General features: G+C 51.7%; 1 protein-coding gene across 2 annotated transcripts in view; it reads right to left on the reverse strand.

Moving 5' to 3' along the window:
• Positions 1 to 7,755, reverse strand: part of WSCD1 (WSC domain containing 1) — a 32,977-nt gene extending 25,222 nt beyond the window's left edge. The window contains exon 1 of one of the 2 annotated variants that reach the window (XM_064523001.1): positions 7,620 to 7,755. The gene's annotated coding sequence lies outside the window, so the exon portion shown is untranslated. Of the gene's footprint in view, positions 1 to 2,755; positions 3,059 to 7,619 lie in introns of those variants that run through there. The other variant, XM_026107535.2, reaches the window with a different exon arrangement.
• Positions 7,756 to 18,377: the final 10,622 nt, after the last annotated feature.

The following is an 18,377-nucleotide window of genomic DNA, read 5'->3' on the forward strand; positions in this document are numbered from 1 at the left end:
GCGTTGCTCCGTTTGCCATCCCTAACGGAAAGGGATGGCTCCTCTTAATGCAGTGCTGCCGTGAAATCTGTCGGGGAAATAATGACGGCTGCAATCACATGTATTCAAAAGGTTTAAGATTTTTTTTTTCCCTAGCAGCAAGATGAGGCTAGATAAATTTATCAGACTTCCAATCATCCTTGCCCAATTTTAATTCATGCTTTTATAGCTCTTTTGGCTTACTTAGAAAGGGATCAAGTTATGATATCAAAAAGTGCTTCCAGCCAAAGTTCCCAAGTGTGTTTAAAGCATTTGCATTAAAAAGAATGTACTGTAGCAGGAGGGCGAATTTTAAGTGTTTCTCATAAGCAGTGTTTGGAATGGCAGCTAGGCAGGATTGTCTTCTGAAGAGCATCGCACTACAACTTTTTAAAGAAAACTAGTGCGTTCTGTGAATGGACACTTGAGCTGTTTTTCCTTGTGCGTGTTTTTTTGTTCCTCTTTGCCCTCAGCTGCTGCTTTGCACAAAGGCAAGGTCCCGTCCGCCAGCTGGTCCACGGCAGCTTGCTGTGTACGAAGCGGCTTTGCAGGACAGCCAGCTTTTGGAGCTGCTGCTCCGCGCTGTGGAGCGCGCTCTGGGGCAGCATCTCCATGGATCCTCAGCCATGTCCCTGCAGTATCGAATACCCTCTCCTTCCCGCTAGCCTACGGCTGAGAAGTGCCACGTTTGTTTAGGCTGTGTCTACACAGGTCTGTGAAGGCATTTGCACAACGGTTGGGTGTGTGCGGGCCATCTCCAAAGCAAATTCCGGACGGTACAAAGCATGGCTGGGTGAGATGTAAGACCATGTCCAACTGTAATTAGTGCTTCTCTAAAAATGCTCCTGGACAGACTTAAAAAAGTGCTTTATAAAAACCCCGTGTTAGACAAACTGAGATCCTGGGAGGAACCAAGAGTAGAAACTTAAAAAGAAACCTCAGGTAATTTACTGTTTTCTGGAAAAAAGAAGGGAAGAAAATACTATGTGCTAGCACATCAGCAAAGATGACTACCCTCATGGTTTTGCCAGGGTAGAAGTCCTAGCTACAAAACCACTTCTTCAAGTGCTTTCCATATAGCCTGGTATAATAACCATACACCTGCATCTCTTTATATCTGCTGATCACATGGAAAAAGTCTCTTTCTGGAAGGGTATCGTTCTTTTTTTAGCCTTCTCCTCCCTGCAGCTGTGTAACGGAGAGCTCGCAGTAAAGCTGCGCGTGATGAGCTAAGCTGTGGCAGAGGATCAGCGGGCACCGGGGGAGCTGCAGAAGGACCTGTCGAGGCCGAGCGGCGGAGGCAGGGGTGCTGTGCTTGAAACCGTGCTGGCAGCCTGACGGTCCCTTTCAAAGCCGTTGCGTGGTTGAGTCTTTCAGCCAGTCTGCTCACGTTTGCATAGGTGCAGAGCAGCTCCGAGGGTCGTGCACAGCAGCATCCCCTCGGCAGCAGGATCTGCTCTGCCTGGGCAAAGGCGCAGCGTCCTCCTGGTGATACGTACCGGAGAGGAACTGCCGCTGGCTATCAGATGGCTAACTTTGCCTTTGCCCAGTGGTTGGAGAAGTTTAAAAGGCACAAACCAGTGTTACTGCAGCCAATATGACACATATAAATTACCTCCAGATGCATTCACCCTCAGAACAGTTGCCATGACAGTACATTGTAGTAAAAACCAGCCAAATAAATAAGCAGACTCTCTCTACCCACAGCAACTGCTGCAAATGCACAACTCAAATTAAATGTTGCTTTTCAGTAGGGAAACAGCAGAGTGCTGCTGACAAAAAAAAAAAAAAAAAAAAAAAAAGCCATTTGATTTTTTTTCAATAAACTGCATATTACAATATCATCAGGGTATACCTGAAAGAATTGAAGTGCCTCACTTTTGATGGTATTAGAAAGGAAAGGGAAAGGAGGGTGTGAAGTGGTATCTGCTAATAGAAAATACATCACCTGTCTCTGTTATGTAAGTTTCACTTAAAATGAATGAAATGAAATAGAAGAAAAATGGAAAAATAAAGTTGTCTCTCGGTTGAAGTAGTCTTCTGCCCCTATTTATCAGTTCTCACAGCCACAGGTTTTTTAGGACCAGATTAATTGACAGTTGAGTTAAAAAATCAGTAAAATCATTACATTATAATAGAAAGGACTTTGAGATAGGCGATGAGAACTGTTAAACAGCAGAAAAGACCTCTGGGTGAGGAGAACAAGGAAAGGGTTAGTGCTGCAACAAGAGAGGGGAAAATAACGAGCAGCGGCTAATGAGCAGCGACTCGGGTTTGGGTATGATAAATGGTAGCACAGAAGGTTTGCTGGGTGCCGTATCTACAGCAAGGAAGGGATACGTCGTGCCACCAAAAAGGCAGTGTGCTTTTACAAAATGCATGATTAGCCAGTGTAGCTTGCTTTCACAGATCACTGCAGGCAGGAATTTGGTGCGGTTCAGAGAAGCATCGAAGGGTCCTGTTTTATAAAAAGCATGAACTTATTCACTGCATTGGTGACAGGTGACTCTAACTATTCAGAAGTCAGATAACAGTTCAGTTTGGACAGCATTTTTAGCCGTTCCCACCTGAAAATTTTTGACTGGAAATGTCATTAGAAAAAAAATAGCCTTTTATATTTTTCTCTAACTTCTCTAATATTCCTGTTTCTGGCACAGCTAGAAATACCCTGTGAGGAAACCTTACGATATCGTATAAACCAGCAGGACTGAATTTAGAGGTGAAAAATGTGTCTTACCTGAAATTCCAGAATCTCAAAATATGACTCTATTCTGCTCTGTTTCCTAAAATGGGCAATGCTGCATTTCTTTTTGCTGTCTCTGGCAAAGCCAGTTTCTTAAAGGCTTCTCTGAATCTGGCGTGGTGGGATCAGATGTGTTTACTGGCTGGAGGCTGAGTCCTGCCCGGTACCGTAGCATGGGGAGCCCTCGGCAGAGCTGTTACGGGTCGGTCACTTAGTCGTTAAGGTGCCGTCAGGCTCCCGAGCGCTTGGTGCTGCGGCAGCTTTGGAAGATGCTCTCCCAGAGACCGCGCAAGAACCAGCAGCGCTGACGCAGCGCGGTCCTGCCCGTGCCCTCGGAAAGGCCGCGTCCCCCCGCAGCGTTTCCGTGGGCCTCGTTCCCCAGCCCACGGCGCCGGGCGCCGCCGACGTCGGAAGGAGCCGAGCGGCAGCGGTGGCAGCTCCAGGCGACCGCCCTCGGCGCCTGCGAAACGCGCTCCGGTGTCCGGCTCCGCGGCCGCCTTCATCCGCAGGCAGCTCTTGGCTTTCGTGAGGCTGCGGCCCTCTCGGCTGCATTCACTGCCAAGGGGAGGAACAGCCTTTGTGCCTGTAACGAGTCCTTCTAGCGCTCGGTCAGTATTTTGCAGAAACGATGTGGTTAACGGGTCTGGAGCGCCTGCGCCACGGACAGCACTGCGGAGAGGCTTCCTGGGGAGGAGGCAGGCGAAGGGAGTTGTCTGTGCATTACTAGCTTTTAAAAAGAGAAATAGGTCTTGAAGTTACTGACCATTCTACTCTGCTTGCTAAAGGAATAGTTACAGAAATTTTAAGGGAAGACTGAATACTTCCAGTGGTGCTATGAAAGCCAGTAAAGGGTGGAGACACAGAAGAGCAGCTCTAGACTTGCAGGTGAAGAGTTGCTCAGTTGCAGGCTGTCCCTTAATAGGCTGCATAATGCAGAAACTTAGGTCAGTACTGCATTGAAGGCTTCCGCTCATCAATAGTTAGTCTTGTCTAAAGACCAGCAGGATTTTGCAAATTCAGAGTTCTTGGCACAGAAGCAAGACTGTTTTCTATTGTGAACTGAAGCAAATGGGACTCGCAAACGTTTTTTGTAGAAAAATCCATCCCTTCTCTGAATTCTCTATTTTGTTAGCTTTCTTCGGGAAAAAATGTAGTCAGTTTGGAAATGATTTTGAGACCTAATAGAGAGATGCTGGCTTGTAGCCTTTCTTTTGGATGTAAGCAGTCATTTTCTTGAGGCTCTGGCAGGAAAGTAAAGGCTAATGTCATACAGCACAAGTGCACACGCGTGGGGCAGGCAGAAAAAAACTTGTGAGAAGCTGCAAATTTAATGCTGGGATCCTGTCTAAAGTTAGACTTGAATTTGCAGTTCCCTTTATTCTTCTCACATCCATACTCTCCTATATGACCAGGGTCATCTCTTGAGTTTTGAGAAACATGTTGAAAAGGAACACAAAGACGAGGTATCTAAGCTCTCCCCTTCATACCTTGAATGGCCTCAATAGAGGCCATTCCCTGTTATCCCAGCTGCCAAATCATGGGATAAAAGCCAGTTGTTTGGATCAAAAGGAAACCATGGATTGAGACTTTCACGTTTGTGTGGAAAGCAGCAGATGCTAAAAGTACAGCTTAGCAGAAATACCCTGGCAGGGTATTTTCTTAATCCACTAAGATCAAGAAACAGGCTGATGTTGATTCTGATGGATTTCGACTCCGGTCCACTGTTACTTTTTCTAGCTCTTTAAGAAAATGTCACGTTGGCTTGTCCCACTAACTGAACAATGTAATTTAGAAATTTATGCAAAGGAATGAAAACCAGGTGATTTTGTTAATTCCATCACCTTTCCTAGGCTATTCTTCCACCAAAAAAGAAAACAAAAGGGAAAACTTCCATGAGGAGTTACTATAATACTCATTTTTCTCACCGCCTTAAACATACTTTTCTGTGAAATAAGGTCTGTGGAATATAACCTGATCATTGACTTTTCTGGCAGTTACAACACTATGTTCAGATATGACTCAGCTAGAATCCAACAGATCTGGCTTTTGCGGTGTTGTGGGCTGTAGAGGGAGAGGCAGGAGCGCTCGAGGCTGCTGTCCTGCAGCGGGGTTTCTTCCCCGGCACTGGGGTGACGGTGCTGAGCACCCCGGCAGAGCACTTCATCGCAGGCCCTGGAGGACCAGCTCCAGCTCCAGCTCCAGGCGTAGCAGAGCCGCCCGCCGCTCATCCCCAGCCTCTCGGAAGCCGGGGAAGTTTGTCCGCTCGCTGCAGCAGCAGCAAGTTTTCAGGCTGAGCTGTCGGTGGGAGGATGCGTGGCTGGCTGAGTTCTAGGCGTGAGGCCAGCTCTGAATAATCCTGCCAAAAGAAACCAAGCCGAGTCTTGAGGAAGCGTCTTTAACTTGAAAATCAGAGTTTAGGGATCTGGCTATCGGGCAGCGTGGGAACGGTCCCTGTCAAGGTCCGTGGAGCTGCACGCGGAGCAGCTCACTGCAGCCCGTGCCTGAAGAAGGGGGGTGCCCCGGTTCTGTGCCCGGGGACGGGGCAGCGCGGGCCAGCGGGCCGTGGCGCGTCCCTGCGCGGCGCCTGCGAGGCCGGACCTCGGCGAGCGCGGCTGCGGGAGGCCGGCGCGCGGCCCCGGCTGCAGCTCTGCCGGTGGGAGCCGAGGGGGCTGCGTCCCCCGCAACGCAGCCCCGGGGTCTGCGCCGGCCGGGCTCGGGGCTGGAGCCGCGAACGGGCACCTGCAGCCCGGAAACCACTGCCGCCCGCCGCCCCTGCGCGGAGCATGCCAGGTCGCTCCCTGCGCCCGCGTTAGGGCTCACGCTGTGTTTGTACGCGACGGGAGGGCTTTGCCCATCTTGCAAGTCATTCCGTCTAACTTGCACCATAATTTCGCTTTTAAACATTTCCAGAAACTAACTTTTCCACTTCTTTCTGTCAAAATTTAGCACATCCCCTAAGCATTTTCAGTCAAGAGCTGACCAGTGCCTTGCTAACCCTCAGGCAGCAGATCATTCTTTAAAAGAGTTTATTATATTTTATTTTTTTAAAGGAGCATAGAAAGATAGGGGCTCTTCAGCTAGCGCTGACCGCTGCACCTCCACCACGCAGCTTCCCCTGCTTCTCCACCGACAGACCGGGCCCTGGGGCCTTCGCTTTCAGGAATACGTAAGCACTTCTTCCCGCGTGGGAAGCTTTACTCGCTAGAGGATGCGTCTGCGCGGTGCTGCGCGGGGTCGCGGAGGCCCCTGCGCTCCTCGTGAGGAACCAGCCGTTCCCAAAGGCGACGCTGCTCCCGTCCCGCCGTCAGCGCGACGCAGGGCCGGGCCAGGAGCTGGCGACGAGGCAGAAGCCCCGCGGCTCCTCCGCCCGCCGTCGTGGCCAGCGCTGCAGCGGGAGGGGGCTTCTAGCAAGTTTACGTTCCCCCCCACTCGCCCGCCCTTCCTATTGCTCTTTTGGAAGCGTGCTTGCTGCGAGAGGTAATCTGATTGCCGAGTTACTTTTGACACTGACACCGTGTTAAAACGGTTAAATAATGAGCTGCGATCTAAATAAACCAGAAAAAAAAATCCTTATGCAGAGACGGCAGGGAGATGGAGAAAAACTATATAGTCCAGAAACTGTCATATCAAGTTAAAAATACACCAGCTTATGCAGTATTCCCCGTAAGCAGAAAGTCTGTATGATATACAAGGTGTTTTGCAGTCGGTAGCTAATTCAGCTTTCGGAATGAAAACTGATGTCAAAAAGCAGAGCTGCAGCCTGCGTACGCTGGAAAGTCAGCATTTACCTCGTGCACGCTTGATCACAGCAGCGCTTTAACTAGATACCGGATTGTCAAGACCAGTTTGCTAGCGTGAGTAGGTGGAAACGTAGGGAAGGGTTTTGGTGGCGAGGAGGCAGGGAGCCCGCCGCAGGCAGGGGCGTGCGTTTGGAGAGCGGGGCGCTGACTTGGGAAGTCTCCAGCGGCAGGTCGTAGCACAAAGCAGACAAGGGTGAAACAGTCTTTTTTCCATGGATCCGATACTTTCTCCTTGCTCAGTGATTAAATAATAATGTTATCAGGAGGAGTGAATCCATGCCAGTATAGAAAAGAGGAAGATGCACATCTCTACATGCCTACGTATATACACATATATTCATATGCGTATGCACTCTGTACGGGGAAAGATCTGTACTCAAGAGATAACAGAAAGCGTGTGCAGTCTGCTGTCAGCATATACCGATAATCTGAGATTTCCCAGCAAAGTGTTCTTGAAACTAGAAAGTATTTTGGTTGAAGGTAAACCATATACGCAGCACATACATCCCTTCGATACTCAGACTTCAGATACCCGGTAAATGATGTGCAATTCCCAAGCAGCAGTACGTGCTACAGGCTGAAGTTTTCCGGGAGGCTGTTGTAACTGCACCGCGTTCTGGGCTCTGCTTCGCCCCCCGCAGCTGGAGCTGAGCTGCGTCCTCCCTGCACCGCAGTCCGTCGCAGCCGCAGCCACAGCCACGCGCGGGTCCGGACCCCGCCACGGCATGAGAGGTGCCTTTCACAGCCCCCTCCGTCCCCGCGCCCGCCCTCCGCCACCCCCGGCGCTGGCGGCTGCTCAGCGCAGCGCGGCGGCATCAGCCGCTCCGGCAGCGGCGCTTCGCGGGCCGCAGCACCCGCGGGCTCCGGCGGCGGCGGGGGGCTCGGGGGCATCGCCGCAGCTTCCGCAGCGCAGCGCGGCCCGGGGCGCAGGTAGCGCGGGGGCGGCGCGCGGTGCCCCCGTCCGCAAAAAGTTGCCGGGCGCCGGGTCCGGCGGGCGGGGGCTCCGCGGGGAGGGGCGGGGCCGGGGGGGCCGGGGGGGCCGGGGGGACCGAGCTCACCTGCTGCCGCGGCGCGGGGGTCCGGGCCGGTGCGCTGGGGCGCCGCAGCCGGGCGGCAACGCGCGGCCGGAGCTGGTCGGTGTCGGTGTCGCTGCTGCTGCTGCTGCTGCCGCCGCCGCTGCGCCCTCCCCGCCCCGCTCCCCGCTCCGCGCCGCCCCCCGCCCGCCCGCTCCGCGCCCCCCGCGGGGCAGCGCCGCCGCCGCCGCCGCCGCACATGCTCGGTGCGCGCCGCCCGCTCCCCCCCCGCGTCCCGCAGCGCGGCCGGGCGGCTCGGCGGCGCCGGGGCCGCGGGGAGCGGAGCAGCATCCCGCCCCGCCCTGCCCTGCCCTGCCCTGCCCTGCCGGCGCGCGGGGGTGGCGGGGGCTGCTGCGTCTCTGCCCGCGGGCGGCCCCGGCCCCGGCCCCAGCCCCAGCCCCAGCCCTAGCCCCGGCCCCAGCCCCAGGCAGCGCGTCGGTGCCGCGGGCGCGGGCGGCGGGAGCGGGAGGGCGCTCCGCGGGTCCCCGGGGCCGGCCGGCTGCTGCGCCGCCCGCGCGGGGTGTTTCCGCTAGTTCGTTTGGGCCTGACCCGCTCGTCGTTGTTTGTACGGTGCCTGTGTTTGGACGGGGGAAGGCTGCGCTCGTGCAGCCGCGCGGGCGTGAACCGCCCCGTGGCCTCGGCGCGGCTCGGCCTGCGGGGACCTGTCTGCCCGGGCCAGGCGCGTTCCCTGGCCGGGAGCCTCGCGCGGCCCCTGCGCGGGTGCAGGGCGAGCGGTGCCAGACCCAGCACCCGCCTGCGGGGGAGCAGCGCTGCCGTCCCGCCCCTGGGGGGACGGAGGAGGCAGCTGCCGTGCAGGAGCCGAGCGCGTTTCACCCCGGGCGCTGCGGTGCCGCTAACTCCGGCCGGCTCCGAGGGTCCGCGCACCGCCGCGTGAGCAGGCACCGCTGTCCGGCACCCCCCGAGCGGGACCCGCGTCTGCCAACGAGGGGCTGCTGCGGCGGAAACCGCGCCGGGTTTGCAGCCTCCGCGCGGCTGGGGAGCGGAGGCCCCGCGGCGTCCGTCCCGTGTCTGCGCATACCGGCTGTTTTCCAAATATTGCAGTGGTGAAGCAGGTCTGGATTAGTGACGCATCCAGAGGCGGGAGCGAGAGGCCAGTCTCGCTTGCTATTGCACACAAATACATGGCCTGGTGGTGCCACAGAGGTCCAGGCTGCGGCTGACTCCAGCGTGGGGATAGTTTTGCCACCTGCGTGTTGGCGTTGCTTTGGCTACGAGCGAGCTCGTTGTCCTAGACCCGCGTCACAAGCCGCCTGTGTCTGGGTAGCTGCGCTTGTCAGGTCACTTCCTCAGTTCCTTTTGCAGCGGATGTTTTGTCTCCTTTGATTTGCTTTAAAAACAAACAAACGCAGGAACGTCTGTTCCTGGCTGCAGAGGCGGGATGTTAACCCGCGGCCCCGGCAGACCCAGAGGACGGGGCTGGCTCTCCGCTCGCTGCCTTTCGGAGCCAGGTCCCTGTCCCGTTTGCCGGCTCCGGCCCTGCCAGCGGCTCCAGGGCAGCCGGGGGTCAGGCCGGGCGGCAGCGAGGCCGGTTTGCAGCGAGGCCGGTTGGCGCAGGCTCGCTCGGGGCCCCGGCGGCGAAAGCTGCCCTTCTGCCGCTGCCCTGCGCGTCGTCTGGCGCAGCAGCGCGTTTGGCGTTTCGCACCCAGCCCGTCTGCGGCTTTTGGGCTTCCGCGACAAAACCGAGCAATGCAAAACCGTGACGATACCTGCAAATCCATATAGCCCCAAGAGGTGCCGGTCTTTTCTATGAGAAAACATATCCAGTCGCTGGCAGAAGATCCTTCGCGAAGAAATCTGCAGTAGTTGCAAATAGTTTTCACATACAGAGATTCAGGAAGGAAAAACGAAGGGTTTCCCGTCGCTGGAGCGTTCTGACAGTCCTGCAGGCGTGGTGAGATGGGAAAAGGAGCAGCTCAAATGCTTCTGCAGTTAAATGTTTTCTGGAACTTACTGACGTGTTGGTAGGACTGCAGTTGTACAGCGGTTTTGCGAATTTTGAATGAGAGAAAGCCCTGAGTACCCATAATGCTTTTTTTTGGATTGTTTTTCCCCATAATCTTTTCATAACGGGGAGACCTGTAATCTGACTTATTTTACCAACCAAACAAGCGTGTGCAAAGCTGTTTATCTGAAGAGATATTGAACAATCATTCAATCTCTCTAATCACTCCAAAATTGGAAGGTACAGCGTTCAGAAAATCCTGTGAATTAGTAAGCAGAAAGCATATTAAAAATGCAATGTTTATATATCATAACATATTGGTGATTTGGCACATCTCATTTTGACATTAATTTTTGCAGGAGGGCTTCGTAGCCGTCTGGCACGCGTTCTAATGAGGCTGTAGTAAAACCTTCGCTGCTGTTAGAGCTTTGCTGAAATATGCAGCAAGCCACATCCAGTTTAGGTGTTGGCGTGTGGTAGCACTGCAGTTTTAAAACACTGATGTCTGGAGATGTTTTCTCACCCTCAGAGCTCGTGCATCTGTTAGAGTGCAACCCGTACAACCTTTATGCGTGTGTATGGCTTTAAGGCCGAAAAAGTCTGAAAAAGTCTGAAATTAATTAAATTTTACTGAAATTAAATGAATCAAATGTTTAATGTAATGATATTTTTAAATGTTATGCTGGGCTGGGGCCTAAATCAGCAGAGTTACAGGAACGTGCCCCGGTGAAGCGATGACAGGAAACGACGTTCAGCGTCGCCAGGACGGAGACGTGACTCCAAAGCGCGGCAGGCTCCAAGTTTGCACCGCGCAGCGTCACCAGCCCGACGCACGCGCCGACGCGACGGCCTCGTTCGCCACCCTGGCCCCGACAGCGACCTTCACCCCTCCCAGGCACCCAGCTTGTACCAGCAAAAGAGCCCTTGTTCCGGTGTACCCCACATTAGTTAGGGGGTGGTTTAATTCCACCAGAAAAAGAACTTTTCTCTGGTAATTCCCGCTTTCCACTAGAGGGCTTTTGGGAACGGAGATGCCGTGCGGCGGAGCAGCTGAAGGTTTCCTCCAGGAAAGCGCGGTCGGGCAGGGATGGCCGTTTTGGACCTTTGCTGCGGGAGTGGACGTCGGCGCGGGTCTGCCCGTGTTTGACGTGGGTCGGAAGGCCATGGTGAAGCCTGCTCTGCATCGTGAGCGTGTCCCGGGACGTGCCGCTGCTCTGACGTACGATCTGTTTTCGCAGGTTTGACATGAGAACAACCGCTATCATCTGGGGGGTCTTTCAGCTGCTGTGCCTTGGTTTCTGAATTCCAGCAAAGCCCAAACAGCCACGCTTTATAAAGCATCAGCCTCACTGCAGCGAGTCTTGTTTAATGCCAGCCTGTTTCCAGGAATTTGTGTGCAAAACGTTACGCGCAGACTTGCTAGGTTTGGTGCAGCAGTGGGGAAACTCCCCTTGCCGCAGGGCGACCTGGCTGAGGGTGCTTGCGGGGTGAGGACAGCAGCGTCAAGCCTTGTGTTTCTGCTGCGTTTGCTAGCTGATAGATGTACTTGAAGCGGGACAGAAATATTAACAGGCCCTTTTGCAATGATCGTGCTAGCGTTGTGCCGTTCTTCGTATGCCCCAAAGCCTTATGCTGTCGTATTCTCACTATCTTTTGAGCAGGGCCACAAATAAACATAGCTGAGTCCTGAATATTGATAGTCCTCAGACCCTGCTGCTTCCAGCGGGACCCACGAAGACCCGTTTTCCTGCACAGATATTGGCGTCTCGCCGGCCAGGGCTCGTACTGGGCGCAGTTCTCATCTCAGATTTCTCACGGTGGGTTTTGTTGCAAGGCCTTAAGCTTCGTATTCATATTCGCACATTTTATTCTGTCTCTGAATTAGGTGTTGGGAGCTCTGTTTTGTAGTTTCAAAGCATAGCGATCAAATATTAACTTTGTGATAGAATTTGAATTCATTCTGCAGAGATACTAAATAACACGGCCATTCTGGTTAATATTAGCCATCAGAAACCACTAGCTGTGGTAGGAGAAGGTCTTCTGGTGCCTTATTTTCACTGCCTGAGGTTATACACCTCTGTTAGGGTAGTGGAGTCTGCAGATGCGATACAGACCCTGGCCGAGCAAACGACCATCTGCCTGGAATAGAGACCAGGTCCGCGTGCGCAGCTGTGCTGACTTAGGCTCAGCTATCGCGGTTCGCATCGCTGGAGGGCTGATCCGTTGTTTCTTGAGCTGTCCGTTTGGTGCCAGCTCCTAAACCAAGCAAATACCTGTTGTCTTTGAGCGTTCCTTCTTTCCGACTTCCAGCGGGGGTTGTGCGGCTTGGCGTGGCCAGCGCGGTGCTGCCGATGGCCAGCCCTCTGCAGGCACTGCCTCTCTCACGCTCCTCCCCGGAGATGGGAGGATTTGGTGTTTCTGCTGCAACATCTGCGGTGGGGGATCTGCTTTCCAGTTGGTGTAGTCAGAGCAGCTGGCAGCATGTACCTGGTCTTGCGCTCACGTTGCCCGTGTAGTACGTGAATGATCTTCATCTCTTCTGCTGGTAGAGCTGGCGGCGTCATGGGCCTCTTCTGCAGTCGCAGTATTTCCAGCAGTAGGTTTTTGTAGGATGTCTAAACTAGGATATAAACTTGAAATGGTTTCCACCCTCGATCATGATGAGTCAGAGGGAAGTTCTTTCAGGGCTCAAAGCCGGTATCCATGTTTGGGTGCTTGCAAGGAAAATAAAAGGAAGAAAGGGTTGTATTCCCAGAGAAGATGGTGACACCCACCTCTTCTGCGCTTACGACAAGCATGTATTTTGGGACTAGGGGAGGAGGTGGTCCTTTCTCCCTGATGATGCTACATCACGTTGTACATAACAACATCCAGGGAGCCAGACAGCAGAAGGCTGCACTGGACTGACTGCTCTGCAGGTAGGATGTGCAGCTGGAGGCGAGAGCTGAGCTTGCAACACCCGCACCAGCGAGTATTGAACTTTGTGTGGAGTGGAGCAGAACCAGCTGGAGAAGCTGGGGGTCTCGGCTGCCGCTCCAGCGGAGCCGAGGGCATGCTCCTGGGAGACGCGGCTCTGCTGCCCCAGGCAGGGGAGGGCTTCCCCAGGGAATGCCTTGATTGCTCAGCAGTTCAAGTACAGCTTCAGGTAAATTTTAATTTGCCAAATAGCACCCACAGAATAATTTTGGGAAAACTAATATTGGATTTTTCAGCAGATTTGCTTTTCAGTGTAAATATTTTCCTCAGCTGTGGCCTAGACCGGTTCTGCTTGCAGGATACCAACGTATTTCCTTTTGGAAACCCAGCAAGCTGGATAGCTGGGGATTCTGCTCTGCTTCCACCCGGAATGCTGCTTGTGCAGATTTCAAAGCCAGCCCTTCGTTTTGTCCAGTTTTCTTCTTGGCATCATGCAGCTAACTGGAGAGGTTTCCTATGCTACCGTACACGTAGGTGTACGGGGAAGGACGCTATGTGCGACAAGCCGCGCCGTGGGATTGCGACGGGCCGTTCGTGGCGCGGGAGAGGGCGGCCGGGAGGAGCCGCGCGGCCAGCAGCCTCTGCCCAGCCCCGGCTGCGCGGGGCGACTCGCAGCCCTGCGGGGTTTTGTATGTGCAAAGCTTCGTTGGTTTGGTTTAGTTTAGTTAAAGTATGCAAAAGGGAGTTTTAAAACTTTCTTTTCTCAGTTTAGCTTATCTAGCGAAGCTATGTAAGAAGTTGGTAAACCCGTTGCGCTGGATGATGTTAATAATCTCTAGGAGCCTTAATGTCTCAGTTCTGTGAAGATAGGAATTATTAAGTGGTTTCAATTAAACAAAGCAGGGCATTCATAGATTAAAACAAGGTTCTCCACATAAGGTTTGCAAAGGCTTAATTAAACCAGTTGAATTAAATTGATGTGCGCTTTTGCAAGGCCACCAGATTCGATGCTGCAGTGAAGAAGTGCTTTCCTATCGCCGCTCGCAGCACTGGGGAGACCTGCATCACACTGATAGTCTCTGCGTTTTGTGAAAAGGGTTGCTGTTCTGTGGTCAAATAGTTAATAAATCTCTCAGTAGCACCATCTGGCAACTGATTTAATTTTGCTTTCTCTCTCTTTACCCAGTTGTAACAAATTTAAGAATTAAATCCTTGGTGGCTTTGGGGAGATGGTTTTAGCAAGGATACTCTGCATCTTGCACTAAGTATCTTGCATATTTTGCAACAAGGCCTGGACTCAGGAACGAGGAAACGTGTGCGTACAGCTGTCAAACTTTTTCCAGTAGAGAAGCCAAAATGTCTCTGGCCAGTTGCAGATTTCAGTACCTTCCTTTTACTCCTAAAACAAGTAGTTCACCACAATAATGCTTTAAAAATACATATTGAATCTGTGAGATTTCCTCTACCCTTTGGTGTGTTGGTAGTTCTTTTTTATGTAAGCTGCAGTTATCTTTCCTTTCACAATGCTCATGTCATCTCCCTTTTGGTACTAATACGCTATTATATGGAAAAATAATAGTCAATATAGTGTTCCCATCCAGGAAATAGCAGGCTAAATTCTGTTTTTTCTGGGCCCTGATGTAAATCCGAAGTGATTCCTGTGAAAGCAGTGGGAAGCACTGCAGACCTGCACCTTGTAAGTGAGAGCAGTAACATGCAGGTATGATGAAAAACGTGAAGCTGTTAAAAAAATGGAAGCTTAAATGTAATGAAAGCTTCTGGAAAAACACAGCATGTTTTGGTAAGTGGAAAGGAGGCTGAGATCGATAATCAACCTCTGCATGGAAACTGTGCTACAAAAAGCAGGGGTGGTCTTAGGAATCTGAAGATCCTTTGCAAACGCTTGTCAGCAGCGCTGCTTTATCGTTTCTGATCCAGGCACGAGCAGGACACCAATTCACTGGCATCTGCGTGTCAGTCAAATCCGCAGACAGTGCCGTTTGCGTCACCTTGTCTTGCCTGCGCATCTCGCCCAGTAGTCAATATTTCACGCAGCTTCAATAAAAAGTAAGGCAGGACTTTCTCGGACTGGGTATAGAGCTCTGATCAGAGAGAAGTAACTGTACAAACCCTCTGCACCATGAAAAGCATTGTGTTTTGACAAACTGAGTGACTGAGATGGCGCCAGTTTCTGCTGTTGGTTGTACCAAATTCTGCTATCAAACATAGATGAAAAAGGGAGACATGGAGTTTTAGTTAAGATAGTGGCCAGTAACTTGAAGGCACCTGGATTCAGTTCCTAGCTTTGCCACAAACTCGTTATGTGATCTTAAGATACGGAGTCCAAGTGAGCTGGCAAGGAGATTTCTGGTGCCTTGTGCCGATTTCAAAGGAAGCCTAAATACCTCTCTTAGTCTTGGACATGGTCTCTCCGCTCCTACATTTCCTCTCTGGAAAAAGAGGATGATGATGATATTTTTCTCCCATCCCCTGGGGAATTTTCTTTCTACTTTCTGAGGAGCATCGCTTCCTGCGACGTGTGCTGTGATGTGGCTCCGGCTTGCGGTGACGATCAGCCCTGTTTTACTGCAGCAGTTTAATCCATCCTGCCTGGTGGGAGTGTGGGGAGGCAAGGGGTTGCTTTAATATTTGATTCATGGTTCCTGTTTAAATGCTTTAAAGAGACCTGTCTGTTCTGTATTTGGAGCGCTAACACAGTCTGCAGCAGGGCAATGCAAAGTCATCACTGAAAAAAGACGGCAGGCTTCGAGACGGTGGTGAGTGATTTTGCTCTTGTGTGCTGCCGCCTTTCCCTGTCAGACGGGACTGTTGAGAAAACATCCTATTCAGAAGAAGAGGTTAAAATATGATACACTATGTGAGAAAAGGTATGTGTAGTGTTTATTATGAAGAATGATGTGTGAGATGGTTTCGCGCATTTCCAGTCTCAGACCCACAGGGCATTATTCTTGTTTTACCTGCACTGTTTTCTCGTCTGTGCTATCGTGTCGTCTTCGGAGAAGTTGTACCTTGATAAGACCCTGTAAGTGGCTGATGCAGCTCCTCTTAAATGAAGAAGCAAATGGATCAGATCATAAATTAAAAAGATGATCTGATGTTTCACATGGGAAAAGTAGTGAAAAAATGAGCAAAGAGACGGAAGACTAGGTTAAAGGGTGAGCAGGATGCTGCGACCGCAAGGCGGGCGAGAGAGGGTCGGATACCAGCGGAGAGAGACGCTCACGCTTCATTAGGGGTTAAACAGGATGGGTTTAATGAAAGACTACAGACTGCACGGGGGGCCCCGGGAACGGCGCGGGGGGGGGCCGGTGGGAGGCGGCTGGAGGCGCGGGCAGGACTCGACTCGTTGTTCCTAAGGGCCCCCCAAATCTGCTAGAACTGTCTCCTTATCTCAGCTGTGCTGAGCTTGGCTGGACGCCGCAGGAGGGAACTTGGCTGCCTGGCCGCGAGGGAGCTCGGTCAGCGCGTGGTTTCAGCCGCTGCGCCTGCTGCCACGTGCTCTGCCGGTCCCCGACCCTGCGCCAGGTCTTCCGCAGGTGTTCTCACTGCCCATGCAAACTTGGGAAAAATGTGTTTAATAATATTGTGAGAAAAGGGGCGAAGCTGGGACGTGTGTGTTATGGTCACGTTGTAAAACCAGTCGTTGCACCTGACTGAACTGCTAAGCACTTTGTTTCTCTGCTCGACGGTTCTGCTTGGTCGTTGCGTGAGACGCGGCGAGGGGATGCCGGGCGCGTGGCGTTGCTTCCAGAATCCTGTCGCGGAAGCAGTTCTGTGCTCACTGACTCAAACCCTCAGTCACTTCAGAAAATAGTCTCAATCGTAAAAGTATGGCGCAGTTCAGGGAAGCGACAGTTATTGCTGGTATTATTTCAAGAAGAAACACCTAAAAGACTGCATGGTTTCATAAATGAATGTAATGGAAAAAATAGTCATCTTGTCCTTTTTAGTTAATAATCCTAAATAACCAGGGATTAGACATTGCGTGTAATGCCTACCTGCAATTTTCAGTTATTTCATGAAATGATTGAGTAAAACAGCCATTTTTTGCAGCGGTTGACAATGTCATTCTTTTTCCAGAATGATTGGAGTCATAATATAAATGCCACATTACACATAATGTAGGGAAAACTATCAGGTCTAATACAATTATTGGCAAAACTCCCAATGATTTCAGAGCAACCAATATTTCAACTGCCGTGTGTTTGCTGAAGACTGTGTCGATCTGGGAAGAATCTTACATTCCTCAGACATCCCTCAGAGTTTGTTTTGGTTCTGAAAATAAAGTCAGATACTAAAATGGTGCTAATCTGTGTAGCAACACAGCGTGACTTATAACCAGTGAAGCTGTAGCAGATGACGTTATCCCATTGCATCTGATTCACATAATGATGGGAGGAGGCGCGTGGGAAATGTAGCAAAAATCAGTGTACCAGGTTGTGAAGCCTCCCGCTCCGGAGAGCTTCCTCCTCCTCCCCACTGCTGGTGCTGCTGATGTGGGTCACGGTTCTGGGAAGCAGCCGACGTCGCCCTGCGCCTGTCGAGGTCCGAGGGGACCGGTGCTGTGCCCCGTGGCGAGTGCTCCAGGAGGTGAGCCCTCCAAAGGTAAATGGACAAAACAAGATGAAAGGGACTAGGGCCCAGGACATATTCCGTGTGTCTCAGTGGAAGTGAAATAGCACTGCAAATATGAGAGAGATGTAACAAAGGAAGCCACATTAATTTCCAGATTCTGGAGGGATTTCAGAGACGACGGTAGACTTTCACCATAAAGCGTTGTTGTAACTATAGCTGTTCCTGTTGTTGCCCGATTTCAGGTAATTAAAGAGAGACTGAAGCATGCTGTGAATAAAGAAGAGGTAAAGAAGATGCATTTTGCTCAGGATGTTGCTGGTGTGAAGGTCGTTAAGGTTTTGTTTCTCAACTTTAGCCTTCAGGGTGCCGATGAACCCTTCGGCCCCCCGCTTGCTCGTTCCTTCCCGAGGCAGCAGCAGTTACCGTGCTAAGCAGCCAGTTTAAACAACAGCTTTGGAGGTCAAATGAAGGAGGCAGAAAATGATCCATGGATTGTAATGGTAATGGCCTCTTTCCAGTAGTGAATCCAACTAGGCGTTCTTTGCTGTAGTTACTCAGATTTAAAGTGTTTTTCAGTTTCTCTCCCAGTAAGTGTTTGCATATAGCCTAACACAGTGGGACTTCGTATTTAGAAGGGTCTCCCAAAGAAAACTTTAGCACAAATAAGGATTTAACTGTGCTGTGCTTCAGTCCAGAGCACTTGTATAAAATACGTGTAGTCATCACCTCTGCTTCGTTCACGCGGGGCATGATTAGTGTGCCGAGAGCCAGGCCGGGGCTGCTCCGTGCCAGTTCTCTGCCTGTTCTCCGCATAGGCGGAAAAATCTTTTAGGTAGTTTGAGGATTGTTGTTTAGGCATTGATGTTGATAATTAATCATACGTGGTGAGACAGGATGAACTGAGAGTAGTGTCCTCTCATTTTAGTTTTCGTCTGTACAGTAGTTTCTTCAGAGAGGCTCCGAGTCCTCCCCTTAGGGCACTAGAATCAGCAAAGATGCCTCGAGTTCAGGGAAGCATCAGGGGACGTTGCTTGAGGATTTGGTGTTTTTTCCCTTTTTCCAGGCTGGGTCTCTTCACACGTAGCATCCCTCGGAGAAGAGGGGGGAGACTAAATTTTTTTCTATAGATGAAGAATATGATCTTCCTGACTTGTTAAGCAATGAACCCTATTCAGACCTTTAGGACCTTCCTCCTTAGCCATTGCTATGTGGTACCAGTCTATAGACCCTAAGAAAGCTGAAGACCTCCATAAAGGAAGGGAATCGTT

This window comes from Dromaius novaehollandiae, chromosome 19, assembly GCF_036370855.1.
Source record: "Dromaius novaehollandiae isolate bDroNov1 chromosome 19, bDroNov1.hap1, whole genome shotgun sequence".
Taxonomy (NCBI): domain Eukaryota; kingdom Metazoa; phylum Chordata; class Aves; order Casuariiformes; family Dromaiidae; genus Dromaius; species Dromaius novaehollandiae.